The sequence below is a fragment of the Prionailurus bengalensis genome, chromosome B3, assembly GCF_016509475.1.
Source record: "Prionailurus bengalensis isolate Pbe53 chromosome B3, Fcat_Pben_1.1_paternal_pri, whole genome shotgun sequence".
NCBI classification, from domain to species: Eukaryota; Metazoa; Chordata; class Mammalia; order Carnivora; family Felidae; genus Prionailurus; species Prionailurus bengalensis.
The window spans coordinates 81,226,057-81,248,962 of NC_057355.1; the positions used below are offsets into that span (position 1 = coordinate 81,226,057).

The 22,906-nt window shown below is 39.2% G+C and overlaps 1 protein-coding gene and 1 non-coding gene across 4 annotated transcripts in view; both read left to right on the forward strand.

Moving 5' to 3' along the window:
* The window catches only part of AP4S1 (adaptor related protein complex 4 subunit sigma 1), a 51,034-nt gene that overhangs the window by 2,906 nt on the left and 25,222 nt on the right, over positions 1–22,906 (forward strand). Inside the window, exon 1 of one of the 3 annotated variants that reach the window (XM_043554336.1) lies at positions 11,873–12,116. The exons of the other annotated variants lie outside the window; for them this stretch is intronic. The gene's annotated coding sequence lies outside the window, so the exon portion shown is untranslated. Of the gene's footprint in view, positions 1–11,872; positions 12,117–22,906 lie in introns of those variants that run through there. 3 annotated transcript variants of the gene reach the window in all.
* LOC122469667 lies at positions 8,638–8,744 on the forward strand. The gene has a single exon (XR_006293563.1). It is a non-coding gene; the product is annotated as a U6 spliceosomal RNA (small nuclear RNA).

Here is a 22,906-nt window from a genome sequence, read left to right on the forward strand (position 1 = left end):
CTTAAAATATTTGAGTCATCCTCAGATTTAGAATGAAGCCTGAACTGTAGCATAGCATATAAAAATACTTCAAATTCTAGATCCACTCTATCGCCTAATCTGCCATTACGCTATCATGGCACCCATTCTTCTCTCCAGCCAATCTGCACTGTTTTTGGTTCCTCAAAAACATAGTACTATTTCATTTCACAAGAATTTAACAGATACTGTACCCCTTTGGCTTTCCTTCCCTTCCCTTGGCAAAGTATTACTTTGCTAAGAAGCTTTTTAGATCCCTGAATTAGATTCACTTTTAAAATCTCAAGTGCTAGGGCTCCTAGGTGGGTGGCTCAGTTGGTAAGCATCCAACTCTTGATTTCGGCGTAGGTCATGATCACGGTTTGTGATTGCAAGCACACATGTGTTCTCTCTCTCTCTCTCTCAAAATAAACATTTTAAAATAATAAGGAAATAAAATTTCAAGTGCTTCCTATTTGAAGAATTCCGGTTGAACATGTCTACATTCGCTTTCACCATGGTTTTATAAATGCCAATAACGCAGTCCTTGTCCATGTTCTTCCCAGATCATAGTCATGTATCTGAGGATTGCAGCCTGTTAGAGAAGTAGGAGCCATGCCCCTCTTGTTTGTAACTATACTCCCAGTGTCTGGAACGGTGCAATCTCCTCAAAATGATGAACAATTCAGGGGTGCCTGGGTGGCCCAGTCACCTAAGTGATTGACTTGGGCTCAGGTCACAATCTTACAGCAGGTGAGTTCATGCCCCACAGCCTGATGGCTGTCAGCACAGAGCCAGCTTTGGCTCCTCTGTCCCCCTCTCTCTCTGCCTCTCTCTCTCTCTTTCAAAAATAAATAAATATTCCTAAAAAATGATGAACAATTTAAATTTAGAATAACAGGTATATTTTTCCTTCACCTCGATCTTTTTGTATTATTTTTACTACCATTATTTCAGCTATTTCAAGGGTCAATGACTAAAACTGCCTTGAGTTCTTATTTTGTTTTTGTTTAGATTTTTAAATTATTTTTAAGTGATCTCTACACCCAATGTGGGGCTCTAACTCACAACCCTGAGATCAAATGTCTCAAGCTCCACCTATGGAGCCAGCCAGGTGCCCCTTGTTCTTGTTTTTATAATTGAATTTTTACCCTGAGTATCAAAAGTAAAAGACACCAAGATTTTCTCCTCTGAGAGAATTAAAAAAAAAATTTTTTTTTAATGTTTCTTTATTTTTGAGAGAGAGACAGAGAGAGAGAGACAGAGCATGAACAGAGGAGGGGCAGAGAGGGAGACACAGAATCTGAAGCAGGCCCCAGGCTCCATGCTGACAGCACAGAGCCCGATGCCCATGAACTGTGAGATCATGACCTAAGCCAAAGTCAGACACTCAACAGACTGAGCCACCCAGGCGCCCCAAGAGGAGAATATTTTTTATATTATTTTCATTAGACTTTGTGTCCATGACTCCTGAGGACGCGCTGCAATCAGCTCCTAGAATCTTGTCCTCTGTACATAATGAGTTTCCCAGGCCATAGTATCATCTACAACTCACCTAACTAGAACTCCCTCCTGGAATTGTGGCTGAGTCATTTCCTGTCTTCAGTTTCACCTTTGAAACTTCCTATTTGTTCTGTCCTTTCATCTATCCTGTTCATTCCTCCTCCTCTCCCACTGATTTGATTCTTAGTTTCAGTATACTGCTGAGAATGCCTATTTATGTTAAATATAAATTTATAAATTTAGAATTTTAGATTTTTTTTTCCTTTCCTGTTAGCTAATCTTAGACACCTCTGTGATTAGACACCTCTGTGATTTGGTCAGACACTGTCTGACCAAAAAGGGATTTGTCATATTTGATGTACATATATTGTGTCAGCAGAGGTATGTTAAGGAATTTCAGGTTTTTAAAATAAGTCAGGAGTAATTAACACTCAGATGCCTTCTTTCCAATTATTGTAATACCTGATGTACAAAGAGTTTTGGCCCTGCCTTAGAGAACCATATGGTTCCCTGTAATTACTCACCTGAACATCCAGTTTTATACCTTGCTGGCTATGAACCTGACATCCTTCTAACAGGGAGCTCAAACCGGTTCACAAACACTAATCCAGTCATCTTTTTGCATCATGTGGAAAGGTGGCAACAAGTATTATTATCTCCAGTAACACAAGAAAGCTGAGGTATAGAGTTCTGGGTCACCTCCTCAGGCCCTTAGTAGAATAGGAAGTGGGCCCACTCTTCTATCAGTGAGTGTATGTTTTTATTCAGAAAAAAATAAAATCTCCCTTCACTATCCTGCCTCCTACTGTCCTATCAGTGGCTCGATATCACTGTCTCTGGTTCTCAAATCATTTGCACTCTTAAAATCATTTTTAGGTGGTTTTGGGGTGATTTCAATCACTTGAGGAAATTATGTAGTGTTTACATGTATAAATATAGAGAACAAATGAGTATTAGAGCCCAGAGGAAGATCTTTTAGAAGACCTGGCATGTGTTCAAAAACCAAAGGAGCAAGGGTGCCTGGGTGGCTCAGTCAGTTAAGCATCCGGCTTCAGCTCAGGTCATGATCTCGAAGTTCATGGGTTCAAGCCCTGCATCAGGCTCTGTGCTTACAGCTCAGAGCCTGGAGCCTGCTTCAGATTCTGTGTCTCTGTCTCTCTTTGCCCCTACCCTGCTCATGTTCTATCTCTCTCTCTCTCTCAAAAATAAATAAATATATAAAAAAAAAAAAAGGAGCAAACTATAACGTAGATGGAAAGGAAAAAGAGGAGATAGCTTTGCCCTGTGCAATGGTTGCACCTGCAAAATAAGATCACTACAAGAGTTGCCTGTGGCTAAGAAAATTGTAGAAATACATACAGGGCACTGGAACTATTCAAACAATATGTTGTGTGGGAAAGAAAAGGAAAAAGACCTTCAAAGATTATAGAAAAATAGGTACCAAAACCTTTAGGAAACTCAGCGGGCTATATAAAATTCTAGTCCAAGTTCATTCCTGAGTTGTCTTCTGGGTAACATGAGTCAGAAAGCAGTAGGCTGTGATAATATTATATAATAGCTAACTCACAGAGATGTCAAAATTGAAGAAAAAAAATTGCCTGGAGCAAAGTCCCTCCTGGACATTGGCTAAAAGTGAACAACCAGGTCTACAACCATAAGAAACAAATGACTGGAAAATGTGACTGAATGGGAAATTGCCAAAACTTTCCTAGGTAGTAATTTAACAATCTTGGAAGTGTGGTTTGTCTCCTGTTAGAGCAACAGTGGAGGATAGTCAAAAGAATAATACCAGATACAGACACTTTGCCTGAGAAATCTATGCTAGAGAATATTCTCTTTGGAGAATGTTATGAATTTGGCAAAAAATCACAAAAACTTGTTTTTTTATAACATTTTTTTAAGTTTATTTACTTTAAGAGAGAAAGACAGAGCACGGGGGGAGGGGCAGAGAGAGGGAGAGAGAGAGAATCCCAAGCAGGCTCCGCACTGTCAGTGTGGAGTCAGGTGTGGGGCTTGCATTCACAAACTGTGGGATCATGACCTGAGCTGAAATCTAGAGTCAGATGCTTAACCGACTGAGCCACCCAGGCACCCCTATAACAAAATATTTTTTTTTAATTTTTTTTTCCACGTTTTTATTTATTTTTGGGACAGAGAGAGACAGAGCATGAACGGGGGAGGGGCAGAGAGAGGGAGACACAGAATCGGAAACAGGCTCCAGGCTCTGAGCCATCCGCCCAGAGCCCGACGCGGGGCTCGAACTCCCGGACCGCGAGATCGTGACCTGGCTGAAGTCGGACGCTTAACCGACTGCGCCACCCAGGCGCCCCTAACAAAATATTTTTAAATGATGGTTTTGTCTTTCTATTAATAGACTCACCTAAAGCACATGATGATTACCCCACAAAAAAAGATTGAAGAATTCTTCAGAGCATTTTTAAATAAATCCTATTCTCCTTTGCTCCTTTTGCTTTATAGGTTTTAATATAGTAATTAGATATTCTAAATCATGTGGTGCATAGACTTTTTCTATTTAACTTTTTAGTTTGAAAAAAAGTTTTTTTAATTTTTTTATGTTTATTTTTGAGAGAGAGACAGAGTGTGAGCAGGTAAGGCACAGAGTGAGAGAGAGGGAGACACAGAATCCGAAGCAGGCTCCAGGCTCTGAGCTGTCAGCACAGAGCCTGACCCGGGGCTCCAACCCACAAACTGTGAGATCATGACCCGAGCTTAGTCGGACACTTAACCGACTGAGCCACCCAGGCGCCCCTATTTTGAAAAATTTCAATCATGGAGTGCCTATCTAACTCAGTCAGGAGAACATGCAACTCGATCTCCGGGTTGTAAGTTCGAGCTCCACATTGGGTATAGAGATTACTCAAAAACAAAATCTTAAAAAAAAAAAATTCAATCATGTAAAAATAGAAAAAAGGTCTTATGACTACACTTTCAACAATTATCAAGGTTTTGCTGTTCTTAGTTCATCTAGTCCACCTTTTTTCTGAGGAATTTTTTTTTACTCTTACAAAAATTTATTTAATAAAACAGTTTAATATAAAAATGTATGCAGCCCCCCCAAAAATGTATGCAGCCATTTCCATATCATAGTAAAACTGGCTCATTGGAGAGGAGACGTGTGAAAGCAATTGATTTCTGTAGTGAATAAGCCTTTGTTTAAACTCATTCTAAGGCTTCTAACATGATGATACTATTTCCTCATATTACCACCTTTCCGGTATTGTTCTGTTGCCCACTAACTGCCATCTCGATGCATTCATTTATCACAAGTTTCATAAAGCTGCCAAATTCCTCAATATTCCTTGGACACATGTGCCCCTTTTTAATTTCAATTACAGCTTCTTGGCCCTAAATTTTTCAACTTGGGAAGGTAAGCTTTGCTCGTGATATTACTTGACAAGATCAAAGATGCATTGAAACAGAATTCATGGCCTCCCCCATGCTCCCATGGCAAGCCCATTAATATTTTAAAATAAATCCGAGACATCATATTATTTCATTGGTATATACTTCTCTAAGTATCTTTAACAGATTAGGACCTTTTTTTTTTTTAAATATACCACAATATCAATGTCATACCTACAAAGTTAATGGTAATTTCTTTATGTAGTCTAATCCTTAGTTCGTATTCAATTTCTGCCAATTGTGTCAAAAAAATTTTTTTTAAAGAGTTCATGGCTTCACGGATTGCCTGGGCAGCTCAGTCAGTTGAGTGACCGACTCTTGATGTTGGCTTAGGTCATGATCCCAGGGTTGTGGGATCGAACCTGGCATCCAGCTTAAGATTTGTGGGGCTTGCTTGCTTAAGATTCTCTCTCTTTTTGCCCCTCTCCCCTGCTCATGCTTGCTCTCTCCTCTCTAAAAAAAAAGACTTGGTGACTTCAAATCAGGATCCTAACAAAATCCACATATTTCATTTAGTTGATATATCTTTAGCTCTTTGTTGATTTTGCCTTCCCCTCACCCCAATATTGTCATGCCATTTTGTTGAAGAGACCAGGTTATTTCTCCTATAGAATTTTCCACTTTTGGCTGATTGCATTTTTATGGTATTATTTAGCATATTCCTTTCTCCTCCATATGTTCTGTAAACTAGATCTAGATCTAGAGGCTACGTTTGATTCAGGTTTTATTTATTTTTTTGGCAAAACACTTCTCCACTGGGGATGCAGTGTACTTTCTATTGCATCACACCAGGCAGCACGTAATGTCTAGTTGTCTTAATTTTTGTAATGCACCAATCTTGATCAGCTTGATCTAGCTTTGTCAGCCCTAGCTAGCTAGCTAATTTTCTTTTAACAGGTATATTATGTTCCACCCTCAGTAGTTCCTCCTCAGCGTGGGATCTGTCCTACAAAAGAGCTTGTGCTAGGTGTTGCCTGCCCTTTAGTGTCCTGGATGGGACCTTTCCTTGTACTCATTGGCAAAAGAGACCCTGCCAGGACTCCTCCCAGTTCTCACAGTGATTCTTAGATTCACTTCTGGGTCTCTCATTTCTTTTTTTGGGGGGGGGGGGGGGGGCGGGGGAAGCCTCTCACTTCAAATGGGGGAGCGGGGTCCCTTCCTTTGGATGAAGACTTGGCAATTTCTGGATTCTTTTTCTCTTTTGACCCTTACAAGACCACAGTTTCAAACCTCCACTCTAGCCAGCACAGTTGGGGTCACCCAGTTTTTGTTGCTAAGTGTAGTTTGACTCTACCCATTAGAGTTCTAGAGTTCCAGGGGTTGTTTTTCACCCGATTTTTGGTAAAGATGTTGCCTATAGACTTGTGGGTTTTTTCCCCCATCTTTGCTGCTATCACCATTTTTTTCTGAGGGCATCCTGGGAGCTCCCAAAACTACTCTGCTGCTATCACCACTCCCTTGCCTGTCTACACTCTTGGCATTTTAAAGTTTAAATTGCCTGCTACTTAACCTAAAGTTAATACAGCCTGCTACTGAAATAGTTTCATTGGACCACTACTAAAGTATTCGAGACATTTTTGCTCTTCAAGGATTGTGAGATATTTAAGCAAGTATAAATTCAAGTATGAATATCCTTGGGGCAACAGTTGGGCCAGCTCTTGTCTGACAACTTTAATATCCTATGTACATTTTCAGTGGGAACTATAACATGTTGCTATCCCTTATTGTGCAATTCAGAAAAGCAAAAGGTGCTCCTGGGCAAAGGGCAGCCAAGCAGGCCACCTGAAAAGCCCTGCATTCACTCTGATATTTGATCTGAACGAGAATGATACTAAATTCAGATACGTGTCTGCAAACTTGCCTTGGACAGCATTTGCTGGGTATGTTTTATTTATTGGAAGTAGAAAGGGAGATTAGCTGAACTCACTAAGAGGGCAAATCAGACGTAGGAATTTTGGAAGTTTAGGTCTAATTACAAATGTTAAGCACGCTGTTTTAAATGTAGTAATATGAGTTTTATTGTCCTAAATTTGCACATTATCTGCCTGAATCATTTTAGGCTCCATGTTGAGCTCAACTAAAAGCAAATAATCTGTTAGAATTGCACCTTTTGTGTTTTGCTCCAGGATCAGAATCAAACTGCCAAAATATGCACGTTAGCCAGTTAAAGGTTTTGTACAGAGAGTACAACCGGCTCGAGTGAGATTTACACTAGTGAATGAAGAGTGAAATTGTGCATCCCTGGTCATATTACTGCCATCACTGCATTACTGGTGTCTTGAGGCAAACCTGGAGGTAAAGAGCAGTGGATAGGAGCACAGACTCTGGAGTCAGACTAACCAGCCTTGAGTCCTTTCTCCACTGTTTTACTGGGTGACCTTTGGCAAGTGACTAAGTTTGCACATCTATAAAGTAGAAATAAAAACAGTCTGTAACTCATAGAGCTACTATGAGGATTAACTGAATGTAGGTAAAATATTCAAAACAGCACCTGGCTGTTTAGTAAGTACTGTGTTAAGTGTTTTCTACTATTATTATCTCCCCTCATGAGTTAGTTTGTTGGGTCATGTTCACACATCATATTCCAAAGAGTGAATACTGCCTTCCAGGATACAGCTGAGAAGGTCTCTCACAACCACCATCAAATATTGGGAGCATTAATTACTCATTTGTGGTGGCTGTGTCACTAATGAAAAAGATAGATCCTGTTGGGTAAGTAAACTGATCCCCAAACTGAAGCTTAATGCAGTAATTTTTGTGTTTCATTGCTTCTTCTGTTCAGAGTGATGATCTGCAGAAAGGATTTGTTATTGGAGCCATAATTTTCCACATGATATCTTCAGGCCCTGAAATTATTGATAGAGATTCTGATATGCTTGATTTTAACTCAGGACATACTTTATGTAATTAAGAAGCTCTTGAAGTAAGAGCTTTAACACATACCTACAGTTTCATAGTACGATTTTCTTGTATATTTTTTAGAAAAAATTCACAGAGTAACTAATTTTTCCTTAAGTAATGTGAACATTAGATTAAAAAAATTTACAGTGTTGAAACACATTATTTGGAGATAAATTATGGAGTGATTGTTTTATATAAGCATTTTCCATAATTCCAGTATAGTATTTAAATTCAATGTGTAGTCAACTTCTCAGAGATACATTTTGTGTAAAGTGAGATTCTTTTGTATCCCAGTGATGTTTTGTTTTTTCTTTATTTGACACAAAACGATAGGAACATCAGCAAATCAAATTTTAATTCCAAATTGCTTTAGTTTGATTTGAATTTAAAATCTGTAACATTGCACTTGACCCTTTAAGAGCACTTCATAGGCCTGTCATTCAAATCCTAATGCAATGCTGTTAGATGACTACCCTTCAGAAGGACAAATGTATAAGAAAAGTCTGTCTTTGTATAGCTTTCACAGTTTTCATTGGCAGTCAGATGCCCAGCAAGAATTAACAAGACCTATCTAACTTAAGAAATACAGAAGTTATGGGGCACCTGGGTGGCTCAGTTGGTTGAGTGGCTTACTTCATTCAGTTCAGGTCATGATCTCACGGTTCGTGAGTTAGAGCCCCACTTCAGGCTCTGTGCTGACAGCTCAGAGCCTGGAGCCTACTTTGGATTCTGGGTCTCCCTCTCTCTCTCTCTGCCCATCCCCGATTGCTCGCTCTCTCTCTCTCAAAAAATAAACATTAAAAAAATTTTTAAGTGCTCGCTTCGGCAGCACATATACTAAAATTGGAACGATACAGAGAAGATTAGCATGGCCCCTGCGCAAGGATGACACGCAAATTCGTGAAGCGTTCCATATTTTTAACCAATTTGTCAATAAATTTCATAAAAAAAATAAATTAATTAATTAAATAAAAGGTAATTACTAGAAAAAAAATTTTTTTTAAATAAAAGAAAGAAGTACAGAAGTTAGGGGCACCTGGCTGGCTCAGTCAGTAGAGCATGCAACTCTTGATGTCAAGGTTGTGAGTTCGAGCCCCATGTTGGGTGTAGAGATTACTTACATGAGAGAAAGAAAAGAAAAGAAGTTAAATTTATCAGAATCCAGAATATCTGGTTTGAAATATTTCCAGTTTGAGGGGGAAACTTGATAACCATTTTATAGGAATGGGAAGTAATATGTAGTAAACTCAGTTATCTTCTCGAGTTTCTCCTTACAACACATTATAATATCAGAATAGCAAGTCCTGGGAGGATCCCAGCCATGAGACCTCTAGATCTCTGCTCTGCCCTAACTCTTCTCTAAAACTAAGATACTGGATGTCTTTGTTAGTCCAAAAATCTGATAAAGATTTTTAGTCATTAAGTACAAGTATTTAATTTGTGTGGCTAATTTTAACCAAAACAATTTATCTTCTTCTTATTTTTTTAACATTTATTTATTTTTGAGAGAGTGTGCGCACACACACAAGTTGAGGAGGGATGGAGAGAGATGGAGACCAAGGATCCAAAGAGGGCTGGGCGATGAAGGCACAGGGCCTGATATGGGGCTGGAATTCACGTACCAGGGGATCATGCCCTGAGCCCAAGTCAGCGCTTGGCATTTAAACTACTGAGCCACCTAGGCACCCCCGAACAATTTAGAATAAGATTACCCACACAATGGTATTTCTTCACTCTTTTTAACCCATGCCCATGTTTTGTCAAAATAAAATGTGTTCCCTATTTTAATGTTATTATAAATTTCAAAATAAATTACCCTCCACATAAAACTAAATAGAAGAAAGATAATTTTAGAAGAAAAAACTTAGATTTCAAAAGATAAATACTGTTATCTCTATTGCATGTAGTAATGGGAAGGTTGAGTCCCATTATTTGAGCCATTATTATGAGTCTCATTATTGCCCCAAAGCAGCTTTTCTATCCAAAGAAGAGTAGAAGGTAAGATAACAACAACAACAACAACAACAACAACAACAACAACAACAACAGGCTCATGTGAACTGCAGCCAGTATCAATTTGTATCTTTAAACTGCACAATACCTCCCACCATCACCAGACCTGGTAGTCAATACCTCTCTGGCAGATGACTGATGGGGAGTCTATTCTCAATCCCTCCATCCCCCCCCCCACACACACACACATGACTAATGAGTAAAAATAAAACAAGTACTTTCAAACAGACAATGTAATGGTCTATTTATAGTACATAAATCCTCATCCTCAGTTTTTGAAATATGACTTTTCTCCCCCTGCCTGAATCATGTTGCTGTAAAGACCTTACAGTTCACCCTCTTATTTAGGATAGGAAATCTGATACTTGAACATCTCCAAAAATACAATATCTACCCTTTTCAGTAAAACTGCTAGCTTATCTCTGATTGATTTATTTATGTATGTTTTAAAGTTACAAATAACCACACTTACTTAAACTTGTATGTTGGAAGGAATTTGATGAGATTTCTAAAAAAAATTTTCATTATTGAAGTATAGTTGACAATGTTACATTAGTTTCAGGTGTACACTATAGTGATTCTACAATTCTGTATATGACTTAGCGCTAGTGCTCACTGTGATAAGTGTACTTGGTGACACTTTTTGATCAATTTACCAAAATGCCTTTAGAACAAGATTTTAGGGTCTAATGAAGCTTTAGAAATTTTTCAGATATATTCCTAGAAAAATGACAGACCAGAGTATTGAGGTTTATTCCCAAAGTACTTTTCTACAGAAATAGCTTTGGGATTTCCACAAATCCTGAATTTGACTAAAATTTAACATTTTATTTATTTATTTTTTATGATTTTATTTATTTATTATTTATATCTTAAAGATATTTATTTATTGGGGCACCTGGGTGGCTCAGTCAGTTAAGCATCTGACTTTGGCTCAGATTATGATCTCCCAGCTCATGAGTTCAAGCCCCACATCGGGCTCTGTGCTGACAGCTCAGAGCCTGGAGCCTGCTTCAGATGCTGTCTCCCTCTCTCTCTGCCCCTTCCCTGCTTGTGCTTTGTCTCTTTCTCAAATATAAACAAACATTAAAAAAATATATTTATGTATTGTGAAAGAGAGAGAGCAAGAACGAATGGGGTAAGGGCAGAGAGAGACAGACAAAATCCAAGGCAGGCTCCGTGCTTTCAGCATGACAGCTGATGCAGGGCTCCATCTCACAAACTGTGAGATCATGACCTGAGTCGAAATCAACAGTCAGACGCTTAATCGACTGAGCCACCAGGCGCCCCTAAGACTTTATTTTTAAGTAATCTGTATATCCAATGTGAGGGCTCGAACTTTACAACCCCAAGGTCAAGAGTTGCATATTATACTGACTGAGCCAGACAGGTGCCCCAAAATTTAACATTTTAAAGCATTTTAACTATTTTAAAACCAAGTTTAATTTTTTTTTAGTGTTTATTTATTTTAAGAGAGAGAAAGAGCACAATTGGGGTACAGGGGAGGGGGTGGGGCATCGGTGGAGAGAGAGGTAGAGAGAGAGAGACAGAGAGAGACAGAATGAATAGTCCATGCAGGCATCTGTTCCCAAGAACTGTGAGATCTTGACCTGAGCCAAAATCAAGAGTCGGACACTTAACCAACTGAACCACCCAGGCGCCCCTAAAACGAAGTTTTAAAAGCAGCACACGTGTAAATGTGTTAAATGCCAAATTACTCAAATGTGGTTGAGGTATTTCTTGAGTGACCCAGGGATTTAACACAAAGGAAGAGTCTCCAGTGAAGCTACGGAAAATGTATTCTGGATCATAAAAAAGAGAGAGATTGGAGGAGAGGAATGGATGGAGAGAAAGGAAGAGTGGGTGACAGGTTTCCTAAAGTCAAATTTCAGTAGTCTTAGAACTGCAGCAGCAAGAATCTATTGGGAAGAATATCTAACCTACACTAGGGAGGAGGATGAGGAAGTTTTCAAAAAGGGGGGCTCTAAGTGCTGTACATTTCCTTCGTGTCATTTCATCCTCACAGTAACTCTGTGAGGCAGCTGTTATTATTCTTAGATGACAGATGGGAAAACTGAATCATTGAAGAATTCCAGTTAAATATGAAGCAAAGAAACTGTTTTAGTGTATAAAGAAAGAATATACAACATATTACAGACTCTGAGGGAGGTGATCCAAATTAGGTGAAAATCTGCTACTGACCAGTATTTCCTCTCATTTAAGGATGGAGACATTCCAAAACAGCTAACTTTGAGGCCTGTGGGAATCGATATGATGTGGCAGGTAGAATCTAGTAGTTTGTATTTCCATGTTGCCGATGTTTAGTCCATACTGATTAGATGCTGTCAACATGTCCACTTTGAAAAACAGTACATGTTTTAAAGAAATAACACATTTAGAAATGTCACAATAAATGAAACAATAGCTTGATTAGTTTGAGTTAACATTTATTTTCCAGTTGGATAATTTCAAAAATTATGTAACGCAGCTCAGCGTTCCTAAACAAACTTTTTATGTGTGACAGAAAGCAACAGATCTCTTAAAACTTCGGAAATAAGGCAAAGTAAAGATAGAGAATAAAAATTGCCCCTAATCCTACCATCCAGATTTAAGCAAAATGCATTTTTAGTATAATTACTTCCTTCTCTGGTTATTGCTGCATAGTAGCTCTGAACTTTATGTAATGTACATGTACAATGATTTTTAGTAAGTTTACAAAGTTGTGCAAATATTTTCACACAAATAAATACAATATTAGAAGATTTTCATCATCCGTAAAAGAAACCCCATCCCTATTTTCCCCTAAACCTCTTCTTGCTCTAATTGACTATACTACTGTGCTTTCTATCTGTATAAATTTGCCTTTGCTGGACATTTCAGATTAATGGAATCATTTAGTAGATAGTATTTTGTCTCTGGCTTCTTTCACTTAATGTTTTCAAGGTCCATCCATTTAGTAGCACGTCAAAGAAGTATTCTGTTGCCTTTTATTGCTGGGTCATTTTCCATTGTATGTAGATATACCATATTTTGTTTATCCATTCATTAGCTGGTGGACATTTGGGTTGTTTCCACTTTTTGGCTATTACGAATAATGCTTCTGTGAACATTCACGTGCAAGTTTTCTGCGGGTGTAGTTTCATTTCTCTTTGGCTTATACTTGAAAGTAGAATGGCTAGATGATATGGTAGATTTGTGTTGGAGTTTTTTAAAACTGCCAAATTGTTTTCCAAAGTGGCAGTAACATTTGCTTTCCCATCAGCACTGCTTTGGGGTTCCAGTGCCTCTACATCCTGGCCAGCACTCGTTATTTTCTCTCTTTTTTATTATAGCCACTCTTTTTTATTATTAAGTGGTCTTGGTTTCAAGATACCACTACGGTATCTTGTTGTGGTTTTAATTTGCATTTTCCTAAGGGTTAATGATGTTGAACATTCCTTCATGTACTTATTAGCAATTCGCATGTCCTCTTTGTTCACATGTACTTTCAAATTGTCCATTTTTTCAGTTGTGTTGCTTGTCTTGCTAGTAAGGAGTCTTTCATGTAAATACAAGTCCTTTATTAGATATATGATTTGCAAATAATTTCACCCAGTCTGTGACTTTGCATTTTCTTAATGGTGTCTTTTGAAGTACAAATTTTCTAGTATAATAAAATCCAACTTATTAGGGGCTGGGTGGCTCAGTCGGTTAAGTTGGACACTTAACCGACTGATTCATGATCTGATTTTGGCTCAGATCATGATCTCTTCCTTCGTAAGATTGAGCCCCACATTGATTCTCTCTCCCTCTCTCCCTCTGTCTCAAAATAAATAAACTTAAAAAAGGTTTATCAATTTTTTTCTATTTACAGATTGTTCTTTTGGTCTCAAATCTGTTTCTTCTAAAGTTTATAGTTATGGGGCGCCTGGGTGGCTCAGTTGGTTGAGCATCTGAATTCTGCTCAGGTCATGATCTTGCAGTCCGTGCGTTCAAGCCCCACATCAGACTCTGTGCTGATAGTTCAGAGCCTGGAGCCTGCTTCGGATTCTGTGTCTCCCTTTCTCCCTGCCCATCCCCTGCTCACGCCCTGTCTCTCTCTCTTTCAAAAATAAATAAACATAAAAATAATATTTAAACAACTTAAAAAAAGTTTTATAGTTTTACTTCTTATATTTAGGTCTGACCTATTTTGAGTTGATTTTATGTCATGGTGAAATGTGAAGGACTAAATGCATTGTTGTAATTTCTTGAGGTTAAATGAAGTATTCTAGTCAACTACTAGTAAATTCTTTTTTTTAATGTTTATTTATTTTGAGAGAGAGAGGAAGTGGGAGAGGAGGAGGAGGGGGGAGAGAGAGAGAGAGAGAGAGAGAGAGAGAGAGAGAGAGAGAATCCCAAGCAGGCTCTGCACTGTCAGCACAGAGCCAAACACAGAGCTCCATCTCATGAACCGTAATATCATGACCTGAGCCAAAATCAAGAGTTGAATACCACCCAGGTGCCCTAGTCAGCTACTAGTGAATTCTTGACAAAAGAATGGTTGTCTGCTTCCTGGAAATGTCATTATATTCCAAAATATGTACAGCTTTGAGAGAGACCAGCTGAAGCCATGAGGGATGAGACCAGCTAGCCAGAGCACCTGATGAAACTGAGGACATTTGGGGTGACATGTCAAGACCTTTTGCCCCCTCAGGGTGCATGGGGGGCTCAGTCAGTTAAGTGTCTGACTCGTAGTTTCAGCTCAGGTCATGATCTCATGGTTTCGTGAGTTCAAGCCCCACATCTTGCTCTGTGCTGGCAACACGGAGCCTTTTTGGGATTTTCTCTCTCTCTCTCTCTCTCTCTCTCTCTCTCTCTCTCTCTCTCCCCCTCCCCTGCTCACACTGTCCCTCTCTCGAAATAAACTTAATTTAAAAAAAATAAAAGCTTGCCCCCTCAATCCAGCATTCTATGGTTTAAGAGCTATGACCGAATTAAAGAAATTATCATCACACCTGTGTTTCTGTTTACTCTGTTCCTTGCTGTCTTGTACCTGGTAAGCACTCAATTCTTGTTATTTAGTCTGACTTGAAGTTGAGAAAGGTGAACTTCATGACCTTGTAGGTGTGCACTTTAATGAGTCTTCTATGCTCTGCCACTCCATGTATGGTTCCTGCTCCAGACCTACTAAATCAGATTCTATATTTTAACAAGCTCCCCCAAGGGATTTGTGTGCTCATTAAATTTGATAAGCATTGGTCTATAGCAGAGCAGACTATAGCCGGCAGACCACATCCAGTTGCTGACTTTTATAAATAAAGTTTTCTTGGAACACGCTACACCCATGGCTTTACATATTATTTATATCATGTGGGCTGCCTTCATTCTGCAGTAGCAGAGTAACTAGTTGAGAGAGAGACCATATGGCCCTCAGAGCCTAAAATACTACCTGGCCCTTTGCAGGAAAAGCTTTTCTGAACCCTGAACTAGGGGAAAAGAAGGAAAGTTCCCAAATGGTGATGTGTGGCAGAAGAATTACTGGGAGTCAGAGGTTATCCAGGTCAGAACAGAGTTTGACCAAAGAGCAGACTAAGCCGTTTATAGAACATATACCTTGACACACACACACACACACACACACACACACACACACACACATATCATCTATTAAAATTAGTATGCCTCTTAGGTAAAAGAAAATAGGAAAGCCTGAAGTGTAATTATTGAGAATGTTAATAAAAATAAACCTCATACCTAAATATCCTTAATATACTGATAAAAATTTAGATATTTAAGCAATAAGCAAATATAACTAATATAGCCAATATGACATAGACTTATACACACAGACACACCAACAAACAAACCCTCTTCACTCTAATACATGACCCCAAGATCAAGAGTCGCATTCTCTTCTGACTGACCCAACCAGGCACCCCTCTCTCCTTAAAAAAGAAATTTTTTTATTTAAAAAAAAATCTTAATGTTTATTTTATTTTTGAGAGAGAGAGAGAGACAGAGCACGAGTGGAAGAGGGGCAGAGGTGGGGGGAGACAATCTGAAGCAGGCTCCAGGCTCTGAGCTGTCAGCATAGAGCCTGACACGGGGCCCAAACTCACCAACCGTGAGATCATGACCTGAGTTGAAGTCAGATGCTCAACTGACTGAGGCACCCAGGTGCTCCCCCCCCCCCAAATTTTTTTGAAATTTTATTTTAGAGAGAGAGCACATGGAAACAAGAGGGGCAAAGGGAAAAAAAGAGAGAGAGAGAGAGAGAGAGAGAGAGAGAGAGAGAGAGAGAATCTCAAGCAGGCTCCATGCTTAGTGCAGAGCCAATGGAGGGCTCAATCCCACAACCCTGGGATCATTAACTGAGTTGAAATCAAGACTTGGCAGCTTAACTGACTGAGCCACTCAGACACCCCTCTTATTTTTTTAATGTTTATTTATTTTTGAGAGGAGAGAGAGAGAGAGTGCAAGTGGGGAAGGGGCAGAGAGAGAGGGAGATACAGAATCTGAAGCAGGCACCAGGCTCCCCAGCTGTCAGCATAGAGCCTGATGTGGGGCTCAGGCCCACAAACCATGAGATCATGAACTGAGCTCAAGTCAGATGCTTACCTGAGTAAGCCACCCAGGCACCCCACCCCTCTCCTTTTTAAAGAGTAAGCTTTTTAGGGGCGCCTGGGTGGCGCAGTCGGTTAAGCGTCCGACTTCAGCCAGGTCACGATCTCGCGGTCCGGGAGTTCGAGCCCCGCGTCAGGCTCTGGGCTGATGGCTCAGAGCCTGGAGCCTGTTTCCGATTCTGTGTCTCCCTCTCTCTCTGCCCCTCCCCCGTTCATGCTCTGTCTCTCTCTGTCCCAAAAATAAATAAACGTTGAAAAAAAAAATTTAAAAAAAAAAAAAAGAGTAAGCTTTTTATTTGGAATCATTTTAGATTTATGAAAGAGTTGCAAAGATAGAGAATTTCTGAATACCAGACCCATTTCCTCTAATGTTGTCATTTCATCTTTGGTATATTTATCACATCTAAAAAACCAACATGGGTAGCATTATTATTAACTTTCTAAGTTTGTTTGTTTATTTATTTATTTATTTGTAATCTCTACGCCCAACGTGGGGCTCAAATTTACAACCCCAAGATGAAGAGTTGCATCCTTTTCTGAATGAGTCAGTCAGGTGCCCCTCACCAATTTTTTATTACTGTCCTTGTTCTCTTCCAAGATACCACATTGCGTGTGGTCACCATTATCTCCTTAATCTGCTGTGATCTGTAACGGTTTCTCACATTTCCCTTGTTTTTCCTGATCTTGACAGTTTTGGGAAACACAGGTCAGATATTTTTTAGAATGTCCTTTGGTTTTGTCTAATGTATTTTCACATGATTAGAATGGGGTTATGGGTTTGGGGAAGAACACCACAGAGATGAAATACTTTTCTCATCACCTCATATCAGGGGGACATGACGCCACTGATGATGTTAGCCTTCATCACTTGGTTGAGGTGGTGTGTGCCAGGTTTCTCTACGGTGAGGTTCCCATTTTCCACTTCCATATGCTGTCCTTTGGAAGTGAGTCACTAAGTCCAGGTCAACTTCCAATGGGTGGGAGAAATTAAGCTCCCTGGAGGACTTCCTGGAGGAGAGAGTATCAACATACATACAGGTATCTCCTTCTATTAGTAAGATTTTGCTTTTAGGAAAGATCTACATTAGTACCTGTTGTCATTAACTGAAAGAAATCCAAAGAGCATTTCATGTTTATGACAAAATAGTGTCGAGCATCCGTGTTGCAGTGAGCAGTCACAAAGGCAGCACACCTCAAGCAGCAAGAGTGGCCCCACCAAGTTCCTTCCTTGGCAGCTACATTCCGCATGCCAGCATCAAGCCACCAGAGCTTCGGACTGTGTCTCTGAGGATCCGTGCTTTCTCTCGATTTATTTTTTACATCCCTTAGGCATCAGAAAAACCTAAAAGGTTACTTTTTTGTGTCTGGGAATGCTCAAAATTTTTCCCATATACATTAATGGTAATTGCTTCTTTGCTTCACCACCGTTTTGGCTTAGTAAAGGTTTCCCAGGAACATTCTACTTTCGGATAGCTGGGGGAAACCTGTATGTGGGATTCTTCTGTCCTGTTTATTTATTTATTCAATCGTGTATTTATCAGTATGTACTCATGTGTACTTATTTTATACTTTGGGTAATAATCCGATACTGTTATTTGTTGTCCAGATTGTTCCAGCTTTGTCTTCCAGATTGCCTGGTCTATCTCTTTTTTAACAGGATTTATTGAGATATAATTCACATACTATACAAGTCACCCATTTAAAGTATACAATTCAGGGGCACCTGGGTGGCCCAGGCAATTGAGCATCCGACTCTCGACTTCGGCTCAGGTCATGACCTCCCAGTTCCTTGGGTTCGAGCCCTACGTTGGGCTCCCCACTGACTGTGCAGAGCCTGTGTGGGATTCTCTCTTTCTCCCTCTCTCTCTCTACCCCTCCCACACACTCATGCCCTCTCTCTTTCTCTCTGTCAAATAAATAAAGTGTGCAATTCAATGGCTTTTATATACTCACACTTGTGCAACCATCACACCTCCCATCCCAAACTCCCATCCCTGGCAACCCTTCATCTACTTACTATCTCTAGAGATTTTCCCATTCTGGACATTTCATATAAATGGAATCATGCAATATATTTTCCTTGTGATTGGCTTCTTTCAGTTAGCAGAATGTTTCCAAGGTTCATCTGTTTAATCTTTTTCTTTTTTTTGTTTCATTTCTTATTTTTATATGATTTCTGTCTAGTCTCTATAATCTTTTTTCTCTTTTTTCTCTTTTGAGGGAGAGAGAGCATGAGCAGGGGAGGGGCAGAAAGAGAGAGAAGAATACCAAGCAAGCTCCACATTATCAGTGCAGAACCCAAACTCACAAACCGTGAGATCATGACCTGAGGTGAAATCAAGAGTTGGATGCTTAACCAGCTGAGCCACCCAGGCACCCCATCTATCCAGTCTCTATAATCTCTATTCAGATCTTGCTTTTACATAATAGTAATCCATGTGGGTATAGAATTTGGTGTTCTGATTTGTGACTTAACATTATTTTATCTACATTTTCCCATTTTTCTGCAAAGTCTGCGTATTTATTTTAATGGTTAAAATACATCAAGTTGGTGTCCATTTAACACTTGGTTCTCTGTAGTATCTGAGCTTGTTTCATTTTTCACTATTATAAATATGTTGCTATTTTTTCATGCGTATGGATTTTAAATTATACCTTAGGATAGATTCTCAAGACTGAAATGCTTGAGTTAAAAGGTAGAATAATTTTCATGATTTTTTTTTTTTTTGGTTAAATTGTATCAGGTTACATTGTAGAAAATTTGTAACAATTTAAGGGGCCACTAACAATGTATACAGACACCTGTTTCCTTATAATCTTAGCATGTCTTTCCAGTTTAATACACAATGAGAGGAAATGAAAGAAGTCAGTGTGTTAAATGTTTTACAAGAATTACATTATTTACCCCATTTAATCTTCCACCGCCTCTCTGTAAGCTGCCTTTTACTCCCAGTTGACAGAGCAAGGGCTGGGTACCAAAGGCTTCAGGGGTTACAGCCAGAGGGCAAATACCAAAGGTCAAGTCCTGGAAGATTGCAGAACTCCAAGCCAGGTCATTAGGAACTAAGGCCAGAGAAAGAATGGGAGCCAAGGCACCGGATCCAAGAGGACAAAGACCCAGGAAAGCCTGAGCTAGAATGATTCAACAGGAGGTGCTCCTGATGAATTCCAAAACATATCTCTTTAGTGCCTTTTTGTAGGATCCAGCCAGGGCTTTGTGAGTGGACCTGGTTCATTTAAAGCTACCAGAAGAGAATAAACACTTGGCTAACCTCTTGATATACTTTGTTTACACTTAGGTTTAAAAAATACAGTTGCCATACTTGCATGCATATTTACATGTAAATGTATAGAAACTCCAGAAAGATACACACTAAAGGTAAAAACATTGGTTTTCTTTGAGAAAACTGACAGGCTTTGGGGCAGGAATTAGGGTACCAGGGTAATTTATATGTCTGCTTTGTTTGAATACTTATATGATTATTATTTCATTCATTCAGTAAACATTTATTGGATATTCTCTATATACTAGGCACTGTGCAAAATCTGAAATAAGATATGGACCCTACCCACAAGTTCATGTTCTAGTATAGTGTTTTTTCAAACTTTTGGGCCACAGGTCTCTAGTGGCTTCTGAAATTAAAAATCAGTGGGTCATACTGAATTATAACCCAAAGTATAAAATAAAATATCCATGAGTTTCTATTGATACAAACAAGTGATTTAATAAATAAATAAATAAATAGGTACAATAGACAGAACTCCTGTGCAGTAGAATTCCAAATAATTTACATAGGTACTTCTCCCTCAAAGAGATGGAACATAACTTTCCACCCCTTAAATTTAGGCTACATATAATGACTTCCCTCGAAAAAGTACAGTATACAAAGGGGGGAATAAACTTACAGGAGAGAAACCTGACAAAAACTATCTCAGCCAGGTGACCAAGGTCAATATCAACAGTGATAGATTATGTTGATAGTATGTGCCTTTCACGTGTTGTGATGAAAATATCACTTTACCTCTATGGTCTTCCTCCCCAAAACCCATAACCAGTCTAATCATGAGTAAAACATCAAACAAACCCAATAGAAGGACATTCTATAAAATACCTGACCAGTATTTTTTAAAACTCTCAAGGTCATCGAGGCGCCCGGGTGGTTCAGTTAGTTGAGTCCGACTTCAGCTCAGGTCATGATCTCAGGGTTCATGAAATCAAGCCCCACAATGGGCTCTGTGCTGACAGTTCAGAGCCTGGAGCCTGCTTCAGATTCTGTGTCTCCTTCGCTCTGCCCCTCCCCTGCTCATTCTCTTTCTCTCTCTCAAAAATAAATAAAAATTAAAAAATAAAAAAAAAATAAAAAACTGTCAAGGTCATCAAAAACCTGAAAAACTGTCAGCACCAAGAGAACTCTAAGGAGACATGAAGATTAAATATAATGTGGTATCCTAGATAGGGTCCTGGAGCAGAAAAAGGGCATTTGGTAAAAAATAAGGAAATGTGAATAAAGTATAGACTTCAGTTAATAATCATGTACTGTATTGCTATTCATTAATTGTAACATAAGATGTTAATAATAAAGGAAATGGGGTATGGGTATATGGGAACTCTGTACTGTCTTTGCAATTTTTTCTATAAATCTAAAACTGCTCTAAATATATGAATTTAAAAAAAAACAGTGTCCCACAACTAGCATTTTTCCTCAACATTTCATTGCAACAGTTTTCAAATATACTACAAAGTTGAAAGAATTGCACAGTGAATTTGTGTATGTTCACCACCAAGATTCTACCATTAAAATTTTACTATATTACTTTATCATGTATCTAACCATCTATTATTTCTCTATCCATCCATTAATTTATCTTAGTTTTTTGGTGCATTTCAAAGTAAACTATAGATATCAATATACTTCTCCCAAATACATGAATATCATTAACTAAAGTATTAGTTTATTTTTATGTAAAATTTATATAAAATACATGAATTTTTTAAAATGTTTTTTTTTAATTTTTGAGAGAGTGAGAGACAGAGCACAAGAGAGGGAGGGGCAGAGAGAGGGAGACACAGAATCCAAAGCAGGCTCCAGGCTCTGAGATATCAGCACAGAGCCCCAGGCAGGGCTCGAACCCATGAACTGTGAGATCATGACCTGAGCTGAAGTCAGGGGCTTAACCAACTGAGCAACCTAGGCACCACTAAATTCATGATTTTTTTTTTAAATTTTTTTTTTCAACGTTTATTTATTTTTGGGACAGAGAGAGACAGAGCATGAATGGGGGAGGGGCAGAGAGAGAGGGAGACACAGAATCGGAAACAGGCTCCAGGCTCTGAGCCATCAGCCCAGAGCCCGACGCGGGGCTCAAACTCACGGACCGCGAGATCGTGACCTGGCTGAAGTCGGACGCTTAACCGACTGCGCCACCCAGGCGCCCCAAATTCATGAATCTTTAATGTACATTTGGTACATCCATATATCTTGTGTAACCCAAATACCTCACAAGTACATTTTTTATAAAATGTCATAGAAATCACTAGAGTACAATACATATAGTACGGGTAGGTGTTGTTTGGTAAACTTCGTATATATTTGAATCAGATATATATGTACCTGTATGCTGGGTCACAATGTAAAATACATCTCTTACTGTCACAATGAAAAAGTGAAATCACTGGTCTTGTAGGGCAGCTCAGCATATAATGAAATAATGATTATACAGGATGAAAAGTTTTATAAGATACAGTAATAAGTTCAAGGAGAAAATAGCCAGCTCTTTATGGTTAGAAAGAGGGGACTGGGGGACACCTGGGTGGCTCAGTCGGTTAAACATCTGACTCTTGATTTCGGCTCAGTCGTGATCTCACATGTTTGTGGGTTTGAGCCCTGTGTCACGCTCCCCACCAAGAGTGGGGAGCTTGCTTGGGATTCTCTCTCTCTCTCTCTCTCTCTCTCTCTCTCTCTGTCTCTCTCTCTCTCTCCCTCTCTCCCCCTCCCTCCCCTGTGCTCGCTAGCACATGCACACACACTCTCTCAAAATAAATGAATATACTTGAAAAAAAAAAGAAAGAGGGGATTGGGATAAGCAGGAAAGGCTTCACTGAAGAAAAAAGGTGATATATTATCATAATAACATTTGCTAACACCTATATAGCACCTAACTGGCAAACACTGTTTTAAGAACATCACATATACTGGGGCGCCTGGGTGGCTCAGTGGGTTAAGTGTCCAACTCTTGATTTTGGTTCAGGTCATGATCCCAGGGTAGTGGGCTCCATGCTGGGCACGGAGCCTGCTTGGGATTCTCTCTCTTCCTCTGCCCCTCCTCCATTCACTCTCCCCCTCCCTCTCTCTCTCAAAATAAAACAAACTAAAAAAAATGTAAAAATAAAATAAATGTTAATGTTTAAGAAAAAAAAACATACACACACACACACACACACACACACACACACACACACACACTAACTCCTCTAATCCTCACAA